Source organism: Pecten maximus, chromosome 1 (genome assembly GCF_902652985.1).
Source record: "Pecten maximus chromosome 1, xPecMax1.1, whole genome shotgun sequence".
Lineage (NCBI taxonomy): Eukaryota > Metazoa > Mollusca > Bivalvia > Pectinida > Pectinidae > Pecten > Pecten maximus.
In genome coordinates, this window is record NC_047015.1 from 37638312 (window position 1) to 37661033 (window position 22722).

Sequence of the window (22722 nt, forward strand, 5' to 3'; positions counted from 1 at the left end):
TATCGAAAAGGTTGGGTATTTTGGCAAGGTGCCAGACGTCATCTCTTCATGGTGTAAAACCTGGTTATGATGTGCTCTTGAAACCCCTACTTCTGCTTAGAGATCAAAGGCCAAATAATGGTTCGAAATGATACCATTTTGGTAAGGCACAGTACATTCCTATTCTATACCTTCACACCACATGTTATGTCATGGGCGAGATATTGTTCAGCAACAAAGAAAGTTGAAACACCATCCTATATATCATAATTACTTCAATTTACAACGAACATGATTTTTTATTTTTTAACAAAAATGAATTTGTTAAAGACCTACCTTTCTCATTGAACCCAGCAGGTTAGTTTGTCTGTAAAATATCCTACAAAATAAACAGAAAACAGCCATGAGAAACAACTAAAATGAAAGGAAACATTTTCTATTCAGTAAACGGGGCTCAAATTTTCATCAATCCAGTACTTTTATTTTACAAATATTGCATGGTTTCCTAGCATTTTAAGTTTCATTTACTCATTATTTTTGTAAGCTGAAATTACTTTGAAAACTTGTGCTTGCCTGATTATCTGATTAATGGTTATTTATCTGCAGGAAAACTTTGATCAAAACCAGTGAAGGGAATACATGCATGAACATCCACCCCTAAATTTACAGAAATCAATTTTATAATCCTTACCTTTTTGTTTGATATAAAATGCTGAATAAGCTATAAATATTTTATAACAGATATGTTACACAACCACAGGCAGCAACTAATCTGGAATAGAAACAAATTTAGAATGTATCCAATCAACATTTCCAATTTTCAAAGCTACTATATCTCTGACAAAACAGTAATTATGAATTATTAAACATAGCAAAAGTTACATATCCTTACACGATAACCAGACTCAAAAAGTTTGAGCTTCTGTTTTTAGCTTTTATATTGAAAGTGAATGAAAAAATTGCACTTGAAAAAAATTTCATTTGGTCTTTTTTTCTATCTGTTGGTGTTAATACATTTCTTTCTGAGAGTGCCATTTTATGCATTTTTGCGACAAGCAATGTGTATGTTGACTGCAATACAGATCTTGAATAACAATTTATATTATACTTTATATGTGTATGCTTCAATTCTTGAAGATGACATTATGATGTAATGGTTTATATTTTTTTTTATATACATATTCCAGGCTTTAGAAAGATAAAATTTCTACTTGGCCTCATAATAATTTAATATAAGATATAACCTCTGAAAATCATTTTCCGTGAAGTTCAACCTTCCCAAACACATATTTTCATTAATGAAAAACTAACTAGATTTCACTTACCTCATAAATAGTACGAGCTTCAAGTTTTGATATGAATCTGAAAGCCAAATAAGACATTAAATATGGAAATCTAAACGGGTTTCTACATCTTAATCAAAATAACATCTTTCCTTAATTATGAGACCATGGAGCTTTCTCAAGTCAAGCAAACACAAATTTCTTCATGAAACAAAACAAACAAATATTGACTTTAATTACACTGACAGATGGGATTTTTATAAGTTGACAGTATATCTTATTGATTTCAAAAAATGAAATCAATCTGCTAAGCAGAGACCTGAGGATTGTTATTTTCTACATAATGTAACATCAAAGTAGAATTGATTTGAAGTTTCATCAACATGAGTCTATTTCAACAAAAAAGTTTAAAATGTCAGCCCACTTTCTTAACCTTTCTTCGAATTTTCGTTACTTGAAACCAATTCCTCAAGTGTTATATTACAATTACCTGAGATTATGGTAATAGGCAGTGATAATATCTTACACAATTTGGCAATCAAGTTTCACTCTGCAAAAAATAAAAAAATAAAATGTGTACTTTACATGTCAACACAGGATTAATATATTATTGACCCAATTGCATGAATTGAAAATTACATAACTTGTTATGCATTACACTTATAAGTTTATAATCCCATTTCTTTATGATCAATATTTCTATCAATATTGAAATATACATCACAAGATGTTATTTCTTTTCATTAGTGGATACATAAAAAATCAAATTTCATTTACCTTAGAGTACAGGTAGTCAAGATGAAAGATTAAGGCAAGATGAATGTTAAGATCTTTGGATGACAGCTGAAAAAAAGAGGAAAGATATTTTAATAAAATGTGCAACTTCAACTCTGTATGGCATGCATTTGTTAGAATTGCAAATGCAACAGCCCAGTTTGTTACCCAAAAGTATCCTATTGCAAAGACCTTCGGTGTTTTGATTGGTAAAGAATTCGAAACTTTGACCAAAGCTGCAATTGTTATCCATGTCATCAATAATCGATTGACGTCATGTCACGGAGTCACAGCTATCACATGTACACCTATTTTGCATAAAAGAAAGAAGACTTGGCCACTTTTCCGTTCAAGAGGATACTATTGTGGTAGAAACAGGTCACATGACTCATGATTTTTGGATATGGAATTTATTTCACACAACTTATATTTTAAAAGTTATAAAAGACACTCACAAACGCTCTTGTCTTTTGAAACTTTTAAGACATATCTTTCGTGTGAAATAAATTCCATATCCAAAAATCATCCAACAACCACTCGTTGTGTAAAATCTAGATATACAACAACACAGAACACATTCACTCCCATCCAAGTCTCAACGCAATAGCGTAGGCAATATATCTACCTAATTCCTAGTGTAGGTTTTTTTATCATTGGAAGATACATGTTATCAAAGATTTGCCATTTCCTTTTATTGATAGTAACTCTACTAGCTTTAATACACGTGTATTTCTAACAATATGGTTTATATATGCATGTAATGCATTAAAATGTGGGCATCTGAAAATATTATAATAAAGTGAAATTCATCCTCTTTATTACACTGGATCCATAATCTATTTCTGTGGTCAACATTTTGAAATCTACCGGTTTCTACATTTAAATAGTGGGATGAAAGTCTACATTCTATCTATATAGTTAGTACCAGTATAGCTATGCTAGTGTTGGTTGATTACACGCAATGCCAATGCATCAGTAAATTAATATGAAAAACTCTTTTAGGGACCGAATTCAAAGTCTCCTGATTCTGAAGAGATTCAACTTTTGTTTTGTACATAGATGAAGCAATAATGTCTTTAGAATATGTGCTGAATATTCGAACTCTCTGAGAGCTTAAAAGAAACGGCATTCAAATATAATTTGTACATTAATTGACATCCATCATGATCAAGAGTGAATGAATGCACGAGTCAATGCGCATAAATAGAAGATAGCGCACAAACAGCACGATCAGTGCGTTAATGAAAGTGACTGGAAAAGAAAAGAATGAAAGAAAAGTATGAAACACCGCGAACGTGTAGGTGATAATCCAAATTCATGATAATTTCTCGCTCCAGACTGGTGATACAGCCACCATCTTGAATTTTTAATGTCGCCGGCAGCCATTACTCTGTTCAGGCAAAATGGCTGCCAAAATATTAGTATATCGTCAACTTGTTTTGTCAGAAATCAAGTTAAACATGTTTGCAATGAGAGTATGCATTGTCACGAAACATAAACACAATAAATATGTATATAATAACAAACTTTAAAATTGCACGAAACACTCGGATATCGAGAACGTGGGGCGACTCGCCAATAAACACCGAAGCTACGCGATTGAACCTTGACCGATTTCCCCAGCTGAAAATATTCCCCATGTCCAAATATGATTGAATAATCTACCGACTGGATTTTTAAGCAATGATGTGAAGATGATTTAATAAAGCAATTGAAAATGATTAGAGTCAGTATTACTGGCACGAGTAACGACGACAAACATCGTAAACCTACCTTGTATGTGTTCGGAATGAAAATTTCAATGGCGACTTTCCTGGGCGATGGTTTGAACCCGAGAAAGATTGCACATATCACAGTAACCGCTTACGGAATATACAGCCTAATGGACACGAAATTGAGTATGTACATAGCACCGGAGATGAGGCATATTTGTAGCCAAAAATAATGAACTTTTCGTCGTTTTCAGTTCTAAAAGGCCTGCTCACAGGCCGAGTTAGACAGCAGGCTCATTACAGAGCTGGTTGGTTGTAGGTTAACACACGTTTATTGCGCAGGCGCGTGGTCACATGATTTATATATTGAAAACTAAGCAATGCAGACGGAGCAAGTGCCCGACGCACTTTACCAATATTTTCTTCGTAGTGGGTTTGCGCGGAGCGCAGAGAGGTTTCGCAACGTGTTATTTTTATCATTTGTCACACTAAAGATATACACGAAGAACTAGGCCGTTTAATTTCCCTTTGTAATTATGACTGACTATCGGGAATGGCGATTGTAATCAATCTACGACATTTTTTTTTAATTCTTGCTAGTCTAGGTTATTGATTTTCCCTCCCCGTCAGCATTTTTTTTGAAAGATTGGGAAAAGACTGGCCTATAACGGGCAATAGGAAGACAATAGTAATTTTAGACCTAATTAAATTGCATTATTGGTAATTAATTAATTTTAGTAAACATTTTTTTTTTTAAAAATAGGCCAGAGTGGCAGGCTTCAATAAAAGGATATCCATAACCGGTAACACATAATTTGCACCATAACACACAAACTGTTTAAATAACAATAAGAAAATGTTTTTCAATGGGAAACAAAGCAAAAACTATATGAATGCCATAGTAATAATAATATATATATAATGTTAAAATTATGATATATGATACCTATAACTATTGACAGTACCATTACCTCCCCTGCAGTTACTGTCCATTATATATGACGTCATCCTGTTCCTTAGTAATAAAATAATTGCCTGAAGATGGCCTGGTAAGCCTGAAAACGTTAGTGATAATACTGTGTTTATCTCTTTATTTTTGATATCTACTGAAGCACAAGGTTTTTCTTTTAAAGTTTGATTTATATATATTTAGATTTAGCCATGGCCAACAATGTCGAGTTTGCCCTGGAACACCAACTGAACAGTTATCTCCCTTCATTTAGAAGTAATTTCAGGATATGTTCTTGGTATAGTATTTCCTATCAGGTTTTGGTATTTTACTTGAGATAGACATTGTAATTTGCATAAGATATGTTTCTGTCTATGTACATATGTAAATAGTGGAACAATTTTGCCTCTTGTTGGCCCATGTTTTTTGGTTAATGAAATGGCAAGCCTTACAAAAATGTAATGGGTAATTGCTTTTTCATTGCCTCGATCTGCTATGGATCAAACCCTTGTAAGGGCATCAGATTCATTTGTATGATGCTCAATCAAATGAGATAGACTTTTTCACCACTCAAATTGGTAGGTATGCTGTTCTATCCATCCTTGAAATTTTTTAGCAAGAATATCATTACGTAATGACACAAAATCACATACTCTCCCGGTCCAATAGAAGAGTTGTTTTTTTCCTACGAGATTATCCTACATATCCCTCCTGCACCATAATATATACCAATGACTCTATGGTAGAAAAGAAAGTAGCCACAGCATCTGTTGCTGGTAATGTATCCTCTTTGTGCTGTCTACGTAATAATGCCGAAACTGTTGCTATTAATTTGGCTTCAGATGAAATAGAAAACAACATTATTAACTGATCTGCTCTGACTCTTTGTTGGTACTCCAAAGTATCGAAAATAGAAATTTTAAGAACACTGGTACAAAATGAAGTTTTTTGCATCCATAAAGTTTTAATGACATGTCACCTTATCCTGTTTTGGATTCCAGGTCATGTCAGAATTACTGGAAATGAGATAGCTAGTAAGGCTTCTAAGGCACCACTTAACCTCCAGCAAATCTACATTAGACTGCCATATTGCAATTTTAAACCAATGATAAAGAACCTGATCAGATTGAACTGCCAAGAACATTGGTCACAAATGGTAAACAAACTTCATAACGTTCAACCTAATGTGGGCATGTGTAGTAAAAGTAGAACAAATTCTCAAGAAGAGGTTGTCCCTGATGTTTGTGCATTAACCATACATAATGGTATGTCACCCACAGTTGTATTTTAGGAAAGGAAGATCCTCCCTTTTGTCACGCCAGCTATCAACCTTTCGCTGTCAAGCATTTTATGATCGAGTGCTCTAATTTTTGACAGACTTGGGAGACCTTTTTTAACATTACTTCTATGAAATTTTTATTCAAAAGGATTTATAGCAACTTATATTTGATTGCTTGCATGCAATAGAACTACATGTATACCATAAAATATACATATTTTCATTCATTTTTTTATTTTGTTTAAAGTACATTTGATATCGGTATTTTATATATATATTTTTTTACCTTTTAACATTAGTTTGACATCTTTTCTTTCTGTAAACATCCTTGTAATCTGGTGTTGTTTAACCCTACATGACTTATATTGTCGATGGACTGTAAACAAATAGAATACCTGATACTACCACTGTTACTCGCCATACACTATGGGTGCTACTTAGGACACTATGGCAATATTGTCATATACTTTAAGTGAGGAGGAAGTAAACTATATTGTATACATGTATAATATTGTGATACATATATATATAATTATAGTAGAAATAATGAAATCAACACGGCATTCTACATTGGCCAAACTGGAAATGCACTTAGTGAGAGAGTCCGAGTACATAAGCAACAGATACGCTCGCCGGAAACACGCCAAATTCCACTGAGTGCACACCTGGATACCTGTGGCAAGGGAGCATTTAACATATTCCCATTTTATCAGATGGGGGACACCGGCATCGCAAATAGACTTTGTAAAGAGAAACTGTTTGTCAAACTATTTAAACCAATACTAAACAGTCACTAGGTAGTGACACCTTCAATTATACTGTTACCTCCCCTGCAGTAATTGTCTATGGCGTCACAAATAGATGACGTCATAATGTAGCTAAGCAAGAATAAACAAATCGCCTGAAGATGGCCAGCAAGGCCTGAAAACATTAGCTAAAATGCCGTGTTGATTTCATTATTATATATATGGCAGTGCTGTTGGACTCTCTCAATCTATCTAATTTACAATGACATTTTCAAAACCATTATATTGACACTGCATAATATTAATATCATACATATTAAATTTTCTAGTAGATATTTTTTGCTAATAAGGTGAAGAATGAGTTGTTGATAAAACCAGGGGGCTGTTCATTTAAGCGGATAAACCGGTTTGTCATTTTTTATATGTAATATTTCAAACATACATCTTGACAGACCTGCAGATGTTCATACAGGTCTTGAAAGTCTTTGTCAAGGCTCATCTGAAAACAATATAAAATCACTAGGACCATCTTTATTTCATAAACAAACAACACCGGTCCAAATGTTTGGACACCAAAAACGAAAACAGCCCAGGCCACACTCCTGATCATGATACATTTCTATTTTCATCGAAACTGTCACTCCAACAGTGATTTATTAACTGAAACTTATAAAAATTAAAGGCATCAGTTAAATCTACTTCACAACTTTTCTGTCACAAGTCAAATTTTACTTCACACTATGATAATTTTTAACAAACGCTTAAGACAATTCAAGCAAAACCCTCATAACTCCAACTGCTTTAAAGAAATAATGAAGTCCAGACTCTCTGTGTTTACAACATGCATTTATAACTTTATGACTAGTAGCGATTTTAAGGAATTACCTCTATTTCCCCATTAGGCGCCGCCCCTTTGGCCCCTTGGGGGTCAGAGTAACCATTTATGCAAAATCTGTTCCCCTTCCCCAAAGAATGTTTCTTACTAAATTGGGTTCAAATCCATTCATAAATTTATGACTAGTAGCGATTTAAAGGAATTACCTCTATTTCCCATATGGGGCCCCGCCTCTTTGGCCCCTTGGGGGTCAGAGTCACCATTTATGCAAAATCTGTTCCCCTTCCCCCATCGATGTTTTTGACCAAATTTGGTTCAAATCCATTCATAACTTTATAACTAGTAGCGATTTAAAGATATTACCTCTGTTTCCCCATTAGGCCCCGCCCCTTTGATCCTTTGGGGGTCAGAGTAACCATTTATGCAAAATCTGTTCCCCATCACATAAGAATGTTTCTGACCAAATTGGGTTCAAATCCATTCATACCTTTATGACAAGTAGCGATTTGAAGGAATTACCTCCATTTCCCCATTAGGCCCCACCCCTTTGGCCCCTTAGGGGTCAGAGTCACCATTTATGCAAAATCTGTTCCCCTTCTCCAAAGGATGTTTCTTACCAAATTGGGTTCAAATCCATTCATAACTTTATGACTAGTAGCGATTTTAAGGAATTACCTCTATTTCCCCATTAGGCCCCGCCCCTTTAGCCCCTTGGGGGTCAGAGTAACCATTTATGCAAAATCTGTTCCCCTTCCCGCAAGAATGTTTCTTACCAAATTGGGTTCAAATCCATTCATAACTTTATGACTAGTAGCGATTTTAAGGAATTACCTCTATTTCCCCATTAGGCCCCGCCCCTTTAGCCCCTTGGGGGTCAGAGTAACCATTTATGCAAAATCTGTTCCCCTTCCCTGAAGGATGTTTCTGACCAAATTTGGTTCAAATCCATTTATAACTTTATGACTAGTAGCGATTTGAAGGAATTACCTCTATTTCCCCTAATGGGCCCGCCCCTTTGGCCCCTCGGGGGTCAGAGTAACCATTTATGCAAAATCTGTTCCCCATCCCCAAAGGATGTTTCTGACCAAATCGGGTTCAAATCCCTTCATGACTAGTAGCGATTTGAAGGAATTACCTCTATTTCCCCAATTAGGCCCCGCCCCTTTGGCCCCTTGGGGGTCAGAGTCACCATTTATGCAAAATCTGTTCCCCTTCCCCAAAGGATGTTTCTGACCAAATTGGGTTCAAATCCATTCATAACTTTATGACTAGTAGCGATTTAAAGGAATTGCCTCTATTTCCCCTATTGGGCCCCGCCCCTCCGGCCCCTTGGGGGTCAGAGTCACCATTTATGCAAAATCTGATCCCCTTCTGCCAAGGATGTTTCTGAAAAAATTTGGTCAAAATCCAATAAGAACTTTTTGACTAGTAGCGATTTGAAGCAAATGTTGACGGACGGACGACGGACGCTGCACCATGGCATAAGCTCACCGGACCTTCGGTCCAGGTGAGCTAATAATTATAGCAGAAATAATGAAATCAACATGGCATTCTACATTGGCCAAACTGGAAACGCACTTAGTGAGAGAGTCCGAGTACATAAGCAACATATACGCTCGCCGGAAACACGCCAAATTCCACTGAGTGCATACCTGGATACCTGTGGCAAGGGAGCATTTAACATATTCCCATTTTATCAGATGGGGGACACCGGCATCGCAAATAGACTTTGTAAAGAGAAACTGTTTGTCAAACTATTCAAACCAATACTAAACAGTCACTAGGTAGTGACACCTTCAATTATACTGTTACCTCCCCTGCGGTAATTGTCTATGACGTCACAAATAGATGACGTCATAATGTAACTAAGCAAGCATAAACAAATCGCCTGAAGATGGCCAGCAAGGCCTGAAAACATTAGCAAAAATGCCGTGTTGATTTCATTATTATATATATGGCAGTGCTGTTGGACTCTCTCAATCTATCTAATTTACAATGACATTTTCAAAACCATTATATTGACACTGCATAATATTAATATTATACATATTAAATTTTCTAGTAGATATTTTTTGTTAATAAGGTGAAGAATGAGTTGTTGATAAAACCAGGGGGCTGTTCATTTATGCGGATAAACCGGTTTGTCATTTTTTAAATGTAATATTTCAAACATACATCTTGACAGACCTGCAGATGTTCATACAGGTCTTGAAAGTCTTTGTCAAGGCTCATCTGAAAACAATATAAAATCACTAGGACCATCTTTATTTCATAAACAAACAACACCGGTCCAAATGTTTGGACACCAAAAACGAAAACAGCCCAGGCCACACTCCTGATCATGATACATTTCTATTTTCATCGAAACTGTCACTCCAACAGTGATTTATTAACTGAAACTTATAAAAATTAAAGGCATCAGTTAAATCTACTTCACAACTTTTCTGTCACAAGTCAAATTTTACTTCACACTATGATAATTTTTAACAAACGCTTAAGACAATTCAAGCAAAACCCTCATAACTGACTAGTTACATATACATCCCTCGCTCCAGGAATGAATTCGATCTTGTCAAGCTTTTCCAAGGTAACAGCAATGCTTTGAGAGCAATGCTATCAAAAGTTTTTATTTTGTTGATATATATCCCCCAAGACCAAACACAGGCTCCAATGTATTAGATACCTTTTTTCTCAATATATTGCCAGTAATAATTCCAGGACCTTTGCTTTACTAGTCTGATGCTTTACACAAGCTAAGAAATAAAGTACCCTAAGCCCAGTCTCTGGCATGTAATTTTATCCACAACGGTAACAAAAAGACAGACGGAAACCAAAATTTGGTGAGGCAGGTTGCAAATTGGGGCTTAATTCAAATGAACCAGAGCTAACTTGACTATAAATCTTTCAGTTTACTTCAGGTAAGGGAACACTAGTGGTGACATCGGAAAACATTAGCCAAGAGATGAAGAAATTAAGTTTATCTTATTCATCTAATACAGGTGAACCAAATACAGCACATACAGTTTCCTATATGAACCTTGAGAATGAGCAGAGGTAGTATAAAAAGTTCATATCTCTAGACCATGGTTGGATGACAAGTTGAAGGAAATGTCAGTCTTCTGCCAGGATTTTAATCAGAAATACTTATTTTTAAGACATGCTTTATTAATGCTACGGTAATGTTTTATTTCATACTGACAAGATGAATTGCAACCCTAGATAAGTCAATTTTATTATTCTGGGAAAAAAGGAACAGTATTGTGTACATTTTTATGTAATTTAGAATTGGTAAGCTGCATTTTCTGTATTTGACACAGAGTCCCCACGAAAGATTACATAGTAGTGTTCTTCAAACAAATACCAGCAAATCCTGATAAATTGAAATTTTCAAAGGCTGTAGTATGTTTCCCAAGCTTGAAATATTAAAACAGAGACCAAAACAATTTACTTTATCATGTTTTTCTGTTTGATAAACTGTTGTAGCATTTATCAAGGTTTTGAACGAATATTTCATATTACTGATCTGATTTTGCCACTAGTCTGCTGGGGGGTTTGGGGGGCTTGAAGTTGTCCTTTATGATCTCATCATCAACCGCTGATGACAATGGCCTTGGAAACACTGTTACTTGAAGAGTAGAAAACGTACCTGTGAAAATGATACATAGCTGATGTAACTATGATGTTGTTATATGTGTACATGTAGATGGTCACTAACACAGAAAATATAACCACTTACAATGAATCATTGTAGAACGATGCCAGCATATGAAGCACATCATAGAGACACAGCAGTGTAATCAAAGTACAGAAAGGTTCACAGTTGTACTGTATTCTATATACTGCAACATTACACACATAATCACACCTGCAATTTGGCATCCAACACACATTCCATGCTTTTACATTTGGCATGGGTCACTAGTTTGAACTACTAATACAAACTTATGACATGAGAATAGACTGTACATATTACTTAGCTGTGGACTACTGTATGATATATGCTATAGTGGCTACATGTTTTGCCCTGAATGAAGCATATAGCCAGACGGCTGGCATACGGCCAGACGTGGTGAGACCACTAAGGAGTATATTCACAAACTAAAACCACACAGCTATTTCAGCCACTTACCTAATACATAACTACCACAGGTATATATATTCTGTGTGTTGTTTACCTCCGAATGTACTAACTACCTATAACATACATACAGTACCGGGTACACCACAAATAGACCACAAATCAGATATCAATACATAATTGAACTGGAATAAAACAAGAGACCTGGGGTATAAACAGGAATCTTTTAATATATATACTCCAGGACAACCTCCCAACCACCCCAATATTTCACTATACTCAATTATAGCATAATGTTCTGTTGGTGGTAAGTCTCCTGCAACAGGAATCATTTACATGTACATGTATATCATATTAGGTTAAAATTCTTTCATACCTACTACTGCTGGAGTGCAGCAGTTTTTGAAAGACCCAACCATTTTCAAGTCTTACCAATTGCAAGATATCACCCTTGATATATCCTTCATCCCTCTCATAAAAAAAATAAATCTTTCCAAGGATTCATAACCTATCTTTTACGCAAGCTTCTTATTTTGAAACAGGTCAAGTGACCTAATTGATGAACACTGAAATGTAATCAGGTGAATAACTTCATGGTGTAATTCTATGTTGTAGACATAAACTAAATATATGCAGTAATTTGCACAGATCGAGGTATGGCCGCACAAACTGACAAAGTAATTACAATAAGTCAATATACCTTCCCTTTACAAATAAAGTAGTATATGTATAACCGTATAAACGTAACTTACCCATATTACATTACTTTGGGACTATTGCATATAAATGGAAATCAATTTTCTGCTACGTTCTGTTATAATTAAAACATGCTCAGTAATATTTCTCTGTTAAAACATATGCTCAGCAATATTTATATACCGTATATAATATATTCAATGTAACAAAATACCATTACATACGTGATATGCTAGTGTAATGATGGAAAACAGTATTCCTTTACATGAGATATGACTATCCAATTAATGAACAAAAACTGTCATATACAACTTTAAACAAACCATTATAAAACCGACTTTAATGATAATATCTGACATTATGAGTGAATTGAGTGGATCCCCATGAGCTGTGATGTGAATTGTTATTGCCGTCATCCACCCAGTTCTACATAGGAGGAGGAAGGAAATGAAATGTTAAACACAGGAAGACAGCCTTGCTAGTTACACTTTGATGATATCATTCAACAACAGACTAACCAACACATTTAGCTAGACTGCATTCACTTCAAGTCCACCTGTGCACTACCAGTTACACTATAGGTTTACTGTAATAAGCACTGAGCAAACACACAAAGTTAGTTCAAATTAGGGGTTGGCTTATTACAAAAAAATGAAACAGCATGCGCATCTTTACAAAATTGCAGACATATCTTATATAAAACCACTGGCTTATTGCATTTGTCAGATAATGTAAATTGCAAGCGAGGTTGATCAATGGCAAGGACTTTAAGGAGCAGTGCTTTTTTAGAATCCAATTCATAACATTCACCGATTCACAATGCAACTCCAAAGAGGTCGGAGTTCAAATTGATTGTGAAACTGTAAAATTTCCCAGTTGTGGTCATGATCACCTGCTGGAGAGCTATCACACAATTTTCCAATTGTGATGGTGTACAAGTGAAGTGTATCCAATGGGTGTGTGAAATACAATGATTTCAAATACAGCGATCAATAATAAGCACCTTGCTAAAGCCACCTATTCAACTGTATTTCATTTGATGGTGCTAGACACAGGTAAAAACCAGCTGTTCAGGAGTATTACTACAGTACATGTATATGTGCATAGTACCAGAAATATTGGTGTGTACAAATATTGTAGCTGAAATTATTTGCAGAAATGTTCCATATATATGTTACATTTCATGATGAAGTCTACAAAATTTCATAAGAGTTGTTTTAAAATTCTAATATTTGAAAACAAAATTCTTTTAAAGGGGTATCTTGCTGACTGGTCATGCCTTGTGCAGTCTATACCAATCATACTTGATATTAAAATTAATTTAATTGTTTGTCATTTCATTATTGAAATTTTACATGTATTGATGAGACCCTTAGTTCGTATACTGGAAATGACCTGTTCATACAGGTATGATGTAAATTTTAAAGTTGACCTATGATGTTTATGAGACCTTATATATACATTAGAACCTTATATTAGAACTACACTAGTTCTACCAGGTATGCTGTGTTGTACACCTGAGTTTTAAGTTCTATAAATAAATTCACATAGATTATCATTATTGGTGAGATAGCTGTACACTACCTATGTACACTTGTATACTAGTCCCAAGTTCTATATAAGATCATTGGTGAGCTACTGTACTACAGACATGGGTACACCAGACTTAGCTAGTGCACTTGTTAACCAGTTCTTATATTACTTATATATACCTTAAGTTTACAGATCTACAAATAAATGCATATAAAACTTACATATGATAGTGACTAGAACTGTATGCTCTAACCACCAGTTCTTGGTTAAAATACAATATTGACCGGACTTTGTATGCTAGACCCAGGCCAATAATTCTTGACTTCTTATAGACACGATATATAATATGCACATAACAGTTGACCTTGCATGTCCAGTCATCCATGTACTGTCTACAAACATACTAGCATTATGTATTTATAGCTCCAAGTCAAACCTTTTTGGCTTTTGCATATTTCACAATACAAACATATCAAATGAATGACGTCATACTCAAACATTCATAGCTGGTACCCAAAACATTCAACTGACTGTCACAGTGAAATGTGATATTAAAATGCTGCAAATTTGTCATTCTGATGCAACCTGCTGCATAGTCATACATATTTCACTTCAAAGTAAAATAATAGTATCAATAAAGAAAGTATCTGCAGACATTTGGTTATCATTTTTGAATTGAACATTATTGCCACCCATACAATATAAAATATGCAACAGTGAATAATTATTGTGTTAACAACCTGATAAGACTAATTAGCAATGTATAGTGGCTATGCGATATACTGGTATATCATAGCATTATTAGTTAGAGGACAAATATATGTAGTCCCAAAGTAAATAAGCATTTAGTGGTTTTCCACACGTACCATAAAACATTGTTGGTTTCCTCCTACGCCTCGTCTTTTATTACCTAACTCCACTGCCCATTAGTCAAACAAAACATAATACAAAATTACAGCATGGCATACACATTTTTATATGTAATAAAATGTGATATGCCTAATGTAAAGAGAATGATACTAGATATACAATTAAGAAAACTACCTTTCTCGTGATTTGTTCTTTAAAAAGGAAAAATTCAAAAGTTAACTGGGACTAAATATCTAAAGTACATGTACAAGTGTACATTATTTTTTCCAAAGTGGTAAAGTGTAAGCTTTTAACCTTGACCAATGATGAAATGGCAGTCATGTACATATGAACTAAATGGGGAGGGGCATGAGATAACTTGTACGCAAGCATTTGATTTCAGAAGTGGTCAAGAGTGATCTTAAATATGTTTAGCCTTGACCAATGACCACCAAAATCTTAATCAGGTGTAGAATAGTATGTTATACAATACTTTGGTGTGAACACGAACTATAAATGTGAAGATATCTTTGAACACAAGCTTAAATGTGCAAGAGATGGACTTGCCAAGACACTATAACCCACAGACTTGCTATAACAAATGTACACAGACAAAGCACTCTATAAGTTGTTTTGAGTGTACTAATTACATAAGTACAGTTAGAATTGCCCAGTATAACATTCCCCTGTACCATTATGTACTGCATCAAATAACAACATAAAACAGCAATACCTTGGTACAAGCGTAAATTTTACAGATAAAGAATTAGATATAATTAGTAAATTACATTCACCTTCTTTCAAGTTGAGAGTTACAATACAAAATGGCACAATTATGCACTTTCTCTTATTGTTATACTAAATATATATATAAGATAAAAGACTGCCTACAGGGTTTGATTCCCCAGTCAGAAGTATAAATATGGACCAGGGTCACCTATTTGGGTTTCCTACAGATTCCACGACTTTTCTCAACTTTTATTGCATGCTTCCTCTAAGGCCCTTAAAATGAAAGGGCCAAATTAAAGGCCCTGAGAAACGTCAGGGTCTGAGGTCATATAATAAGAAATTTAAAATTGGATTTTATAGTCAGACAGTTACATTTGTATCAGATGAAATGTCTTAATCTGGTTATTCCTATTCTATATATATTCAAGAAAATATGTATAACATATTTATCTGCTGACAACTTTCCAATAGCTGAGTATATATAGTTCTTTCCCTATTTCTTTAATGCTTGTGGAAGATTATTGATATACTCCTGAATCAGTAAAGCTGCTTGTAAACTTTGAAAAAAATCAACTGAACAACAAATCGGTCTATTAACAGAACATGTTGTACAACCAAAGATAAAATCCAAGATGTACACAGCCTAAGTTTTTTTTAAATTTTATTTATATTATAAGATGTTAATTAGGCCTAGCAAACATCTATTTTATGACCCCTAGTAACATATTTTAACTCCGATAGAAATTTGCGGTCGCGTTGTCCGACGAGACATATCTAGTTTTGACATCGACGCCAGTACATCAGTCACAGATCATAATCATTAGATTTTTTTCAAATAAACAAATAATAACCTTATTTAATAAAATCCTCTCGAAAAACGGCAATGTAGTTTGTTACAACTTGCCTTCAATTCCTGGTGATATTTCTTGCGTATTCTAGCGACATACAAATGAATATGAAACAGCGAACGGTCGTTGGTTTAGTTACATTAGACATAACCGCCATTTTGGGCGATTAGTGATGAGTCACATGACAGCTGAAGTTATCTCGTGGAAAGCTCGGGTGCATTTGACTACGTAAATAGGGTTGGTTTTAGGCTTATATGAAATGTTCCTGCATATGAACTCAGGATGAACATTTGAGTCCTAAGACATGTGGATAGTTTCTCTGTGAATGTACAGTATGTAAATTTCCACGACGATCAAACTGATTTTTTTACTTTCGTTTTCAAGGCAGGATCGAGACAGAATTATGTAATCCTATGCCAACAAAATTGCATATACTGACGAGGAAAATGTTTATATTTATACTCTAAAATAATCTAGAACACCAAACATTCATAATTCATTTTAAACAATTGCAGTAAACATGGTTTACATCAGTTAAATCGTGTCAATAATTGCTATCAAAATAGGAACTATATTAGGCTGCGAATGTATATCATTTGTATGACAGAAAAGAGGAATTGTTAGCCGGAAACAAAAGTGTCACTGACAACATTTTCCCACCACGACTATAACGGCAGGTGCCAAAGGCATCCTGACGTGAAAAAGGTGGTAAACAATGTATAATTGTTGTCAAGTTTAATCTTAACATTACAGATACAGTATTTTTAAGGTATTAGAATGTTTTCTGTGTTGTCTGTTTATAGGACATTGACAATCAAATAGCTCTTTTGTACATTTTAAAGCATTTTAGATCTTATCTTTTCCATTTCATTATACCTCATAGCCGCTGTTATCACTTCTACTACAATTTACCCCACAGTGAAGCCGTGTTTGAGTTGATTCTGTCTACATTTTCTGAGGTGTTGCATTTGTCTTGCATGAGTTATATTATTGTGTAGATGGATCCGACTTTTCAGACAATACACTACAACTTTTTCTCTTGATATACTTTAAAATGCAATGACAGACCTAGATGCAATGCAGATGAATTGAAGTTAATCTTCTGCATTCTGGTAATGAAGTATAGTGATACATTACCCAACTTATATGGACAATGGAAAAATATGAACTATGACCAAGAAAATGAAAAACAATACACATATACACTTTTCAACGAACTCATGATCCGAGTTTTTGTTAAATCTGCTTATAATTTATTTCTAGACAGATGTAAGTTCACATAATGGATGCTGTCTAGAAGTAACTTCTGCTGTCAATAAGCTGACACAATTTGGACAATGTATAAAACAAAATCATTTTATCTGAAGCCCCACACTGTCCTATCTCCTTTACCTATGTTATCTATGTCAATACATAAGCTTTGTACCTGGATAAGAATGACCAGGTTACAAAACAGGTTCTCTTTAGTGTATAATATACAGGGATGGGGAGGGACCATAGCTCAGTTGGCAGATCTTGAGAATCAGACATCAGGTAAAGGATCAAAGGTGTGTGGTTTGATCTCTACTAAAGACAATTTACATTTTTTAAGAAGCCCCAAGATAACAAAGTGTCCTGTGCTTCATGGTTGTATTCTTAGGCAAAAAACTTTCCCTAAATTGCTCTTGAGAGCAAATGACAGACCTGTATAATGTTCAGTAGGTACAGCCACTAGCCACCAGCTACTACCAGCAGGAGACCTAAACATGCCTCTACAGTTATTTTTGCTATCTTTTACAGACAAAAGTGCATTATTTCTCCAAAATGAAGAACACTTATTTTCCATTTTCATTTAAGTTACTACTTTAGCCTATATTTTCACAATTTATGCTGTCTCTGGCAGCTAGATAACTTGCAGCTAGAAAAGAATACAGCTGTTATGCTATGATTGCTATTGTATATGGGGTTATGGAATATACATGTGTGTACTCCTTACAGTATAATGGTCTATAATAAATTAATAACACAAGTACATGTATATAAATAATACATGTATAATTGAACAATCAGTACTTATCTTAAATTAGCAACAAATGTACTAGAGAGTCAACATTTCAAATGCTAAACAATTCAAATAAACTATAAGATAACGGGTAATATAGTATAATAGTACCAGGTACTTATGAAGGCACAGGAATACAATAACATTTGCATGTACATTAACAAAAGGCCAGTTTATATTTTCACAGTCAAAAGAGTTAGCAAACTTTAAACTTAAATGAGTAAGAACAAAGTTACTTTCAAAACAAAATGAATATAAAAGCAGTTATTAAATAAAATACTAAGTATTCGTAGAAAAAGTTCAAAGGCCCAAAGCCAGTAAAATTGGTGACTACGTATATATACGTGCCCAATCAGGTACAAAATTTCTTGTAATTTTGTGCATTTTCCTTTGAGTAATTTAAGGCTACTAATTTATAATTCAATACTATTTGGACATTATGTTCCATTTTTGGGCCATTAATGATTTTTTTTTTAACAAACTTCCCTGCAGGATAAGTGATTTACAATGAATTTTGTAGTTTTGCGCCTGCAGAATCAAACTAAAATTATATATATATAATTAACTACTTTACCATGGTAGTAGAAATAGGACTTTTCACTCGCCCATCCTTGCATTATAAAGCAGATGACTGCATAGAAAGCAAGATTGCAGATGCCCATTCTATATCAAGCTTTATTCATTTATTAAAGTTTTATTTGAAAATGCAGTTTCAGAGATTTTTTAAAGTAGATATCCAAGGATCATTTGTCTGTGTTACACCCTGAAATATATATCCAGTCCAGTACACTTAAGCTGCTTGACGCTGGTACTAGTCCTGCCTTTCAACTATCAAGGTCCTCCCCTGCTGTTGGGCTCCAGTGCCAAGTCTGGCTATATAGTGACAATCAATCAAGACAGACAGGAGATAAAAGCATGGGGTGGAAGGGTATAAGTATCAATACACAGAGCTACACAAAATACATCTTCACAGCCCTTTCTCTCAATGTTATAATATGTTACAATCAAATGAATGTATGTAAAACATAAGGCACTCAAGGTAAAGATTCTCATAGTTTTTCTACATATTTATTTGTTCTAATTTTTTAGTCCCTCTGAACAATAATTAGGATTATCTTTTTAATTTAATTTCATACACAAAAATATATTCTCCACATGTTTATAGAATGTACAAAATCTTATCAAAATCAGCTGTTACATGGCTAGGTTTACTTTGTATATGTACTACGCCTGAACATCTGAAGGTGCTCTGAAAATGGTAATACAGCCCAACCCACTTAATACAAACTCTGATAATACGAATTATACGAATGAAAATCAAATCCCCTGCAAACTGTGTGCAATATATATATGCTTATATTGTTTACCCACTTAATACGAATCGGTTATGATGACATGCCAGGGTCCCTTGATCGCTGTTTGTGTTGTTTTAAACCCACATAATACGAAGTGTCAAAGTCAGAGTCAGCCAATGCAAGTGTGACACAAGTAAGTTTTCACGACCTTTGTCTTGTACCGTCCCAAGCGCTCTATAGAAAGTGTATACAGCTGTAGACAGGTATACAGGTGATGATGACAATGATGATGGTACTGACCCATACATGCGTTACAGATCGCCAGGCCTGCGAATGCCTTGAAAAGTTGAAATCATTCGTTCAAAATCTAAATGACGTTCAAGATTGTGTTTTCAAAAAATCTCTTAGACCTGGATATATTTGTAAGTAAGGTCAGCTCGGAAAGAGTCGAACAAACACTGGTCAGTGATGTTTTCGCAGCTGCAAAACGTGATTAGAACGATCGTGATATGACATTATATAGCAGTTGTAGGCCTATTGTGTATTGGTAGGCCAACTGTAAATAACCAAAGACTGACCATCACACACTTACAATGTACAACGTTTTAAACATCTTATTTTTATATTAAATAATTAAATTAACATGCCGTTTTGTTTATCTTTAGTGAAAAAAGTGTAACATGAAACGTGATATGGCATCGATTTCGATCATAACAAAAGATCCCATAGAGATCTGGGTGCCCACCAATGATGACATTGGATCTCTGTAAGACTGATCTTTTCCCTACTTTTCTCTTCTCCCTCTCAATCATTTGAAAACAAGAGAAATCTACGTGTACATAATAAATATGCGAAACATCCTTCATCGGAAATATAGCTGATAATGTAAACTTTAACTAATAAAAGAGGAATCTAATTATAAATGGAATTCAAGAAATATCGCTGAACAACTCAAAATGGAACATGCACATGTAGGGACTAAGAGGAACATAAAGTTTTAACTTAGTGAGATCTCTGAAGAACTTTCTGATAAATTGTGATAACAAACTTCAACTGTCAAAACCCAAAATGGCTGCCTGACAGCCATCTTGTTCTCCCTTCAGTCTCAAAATGGAATATGCACAACTAAAGGGGCCACCTGAAACCTGAGGTGAAATTTGAGAAAGATCCATGAAGAACTTTTAGATTTAGTGATAACAAACTTCCACTGTCAAAATTCAAAATGGCCGTCAGTTGGGCCATCTGTATTTAGATCAGTCTCAAAATGGATAACGCACAACGACAGACCAAGGAAATCTTGAGGTTAAATTTCGGAAAGATCCATTAAGAACTTTCAAAGAAATAGTGATAACAATCTTCCACTGTCAAAATTTAAAATGGTGGCCTGTTGTCTATCCACTGTCAAAATACCATGATATATATACATGTATGGAACTTCCTTAACTGGACTTATATACAGTAAAACACGGATAAGTCGAAGTCGACGGGACCAAGCAAAATATTCGACTTATCCGATGGTTCGACTTATCCGTGTTTGTATACGGAGACAAAACCCAACTATCATCGGTTGTATGCAGAACAAGTGCTTGCATGATAAGATAGTCGAAAATAAGCAATACATAATAACAAAGAAATTAATTAATTGTACATGATAACAATTATTCCTTTATCTAATAAACAATATTGTGCAGTTACAGATAAAAACAAAGTTCATGCGTAAAATAGTCTTTGACATAGACACACGATTTACACACGGGAGTCGCAAATGACAGCATAATATTCTATGAAAACGTTACATATATTATAAGAATATAAATGTATATATTTTACTCATATTATCTATCTTTAAATCCGTTTATATTGTTCTCCAATTTAACAATATTAAACAATAAACAGTCCGGGAAAATTGATCGACCGTACGCGTGCTGATTTTGTATCAAAGGTGAAGGCCGCGGTCAGTGTTTTATCGGCTGCATAATCATGCATTGCCACAATCTTTTTGAACAGAGTAAAAACATTCCGCATATCATTGTTACTATTGCATCGTCGTATTCAGAATTTAGGCATATATAGATAAACCAATGACAGACAGGTATTTTTCTTTGCATTTTTCGATGGAAGATATGTAATTTATCGTTTACTTTTTCCTTATTTTTTTCGGCGGCCTTGTGCATCAAAACAGTAAACAGAACACATTGGTTTGTAGACTAAAACGTGCACATTTTATTCTTAGTTATGTATACCTGAACGTTTTACTTCACCTGAGCACCTGTATAAACAATTGGATGATGCGTAACCGACAGCCGGAAACTAATAATAGGCTCTGTTTACACCGTTACGGGTGATCGGTCACACTCGGTCAATCAGACGAGGCCAGCAAATTTTACCTGAGACAGCATGACGCCTCGATGTTCGACACAAAAATGGAAATTTTGGTATAGTTTAGAAGGGAGGGACCACAAAATATATTCGACACAACCGCAGTATTCGATTCAACAGTGTTCGAGTCATCCGTGCTTAATTTACTAAGATAAAGAAGGGAAAAAATCGGGACCGAACGAAACGTTCGACTCATCCGATGTATTCGATTCAACCGTGTTCGACACAAGTGAGTTTTACTGTAATTACAAGCCAACTATCAGGACCAAAGGCCTCAAGAGTTTTCTTAAGGAGGCTCTTTAAGTAAAATATTGATGGATACATATATATGTGGCAGATTCAACAATATATTCATAGTTACCTGACTTTATTACAGGAACTGTAACTTCTCAGTTCTGTCAAGCTAAAAATGCATGCATGTTTGAATTGCTAGTATGCGTGTATTAAAACCTTTTTTACATGTATAACACAGAGCCCAGTGTCACCAGTTTGTCTATACCAGTACATTATATACTTGTAGTTATCAATGCATGAGATACTACAGAAAATGACAGACTAGAATACTTCTCTTGATCGTATATGCACTCAACACGAGGACTGATATACATATTTTATACAGATATATACTTTGGGGAAAATTGTTCAATAAAACAAATACCTTGAGAGGGTTTTTTAATGTATAGGCAGTGCTGAAGCATTGGGATACAAATTCACATA

At 34.7% G+C, this 22722-nt stretch overlaps 1 protein-coding gene across 10 annotated transcripts in view; it reads right to left on the bottom strand.

Annotated features, from left to right (window-relative positions):
• The window catches only part of LOC117332411 (trinucleotide repeat-containing gene 6C protein-like), a 42784-nt gene that overhangs the window by 13130 nt on the left and 6932 nt on the right, over positions 1-22722 (bottom strand). For 7 of the 10 annotated variants that reach the window (XM_033891373.1, XM_033891366.1, XM_033891349.1 and 4 more), the window contains exons 1-6: positions 3810-4077; positions 2040-2105; positions 1753-1812; positions 1305-1341; positions 671-751; positions 316-358 (exon numbers count right to left, since the gene is read on the bottom strand). The gene's annotated coding sequence lies outside the window, so the exon portion shown is untranslated. Of the gene's footprint in view, positions 1-315; positions 359-670; positions 752-1304; positions 1342-1752; positions 1813-2039; positions 2106-3809; positions 4079-22722 lie in introns of those variants that run through there. The other 3 variants (XM_033891333.1, XM_033891326.1, XM_033891309.1) reach the window with 2 other exon arrangements.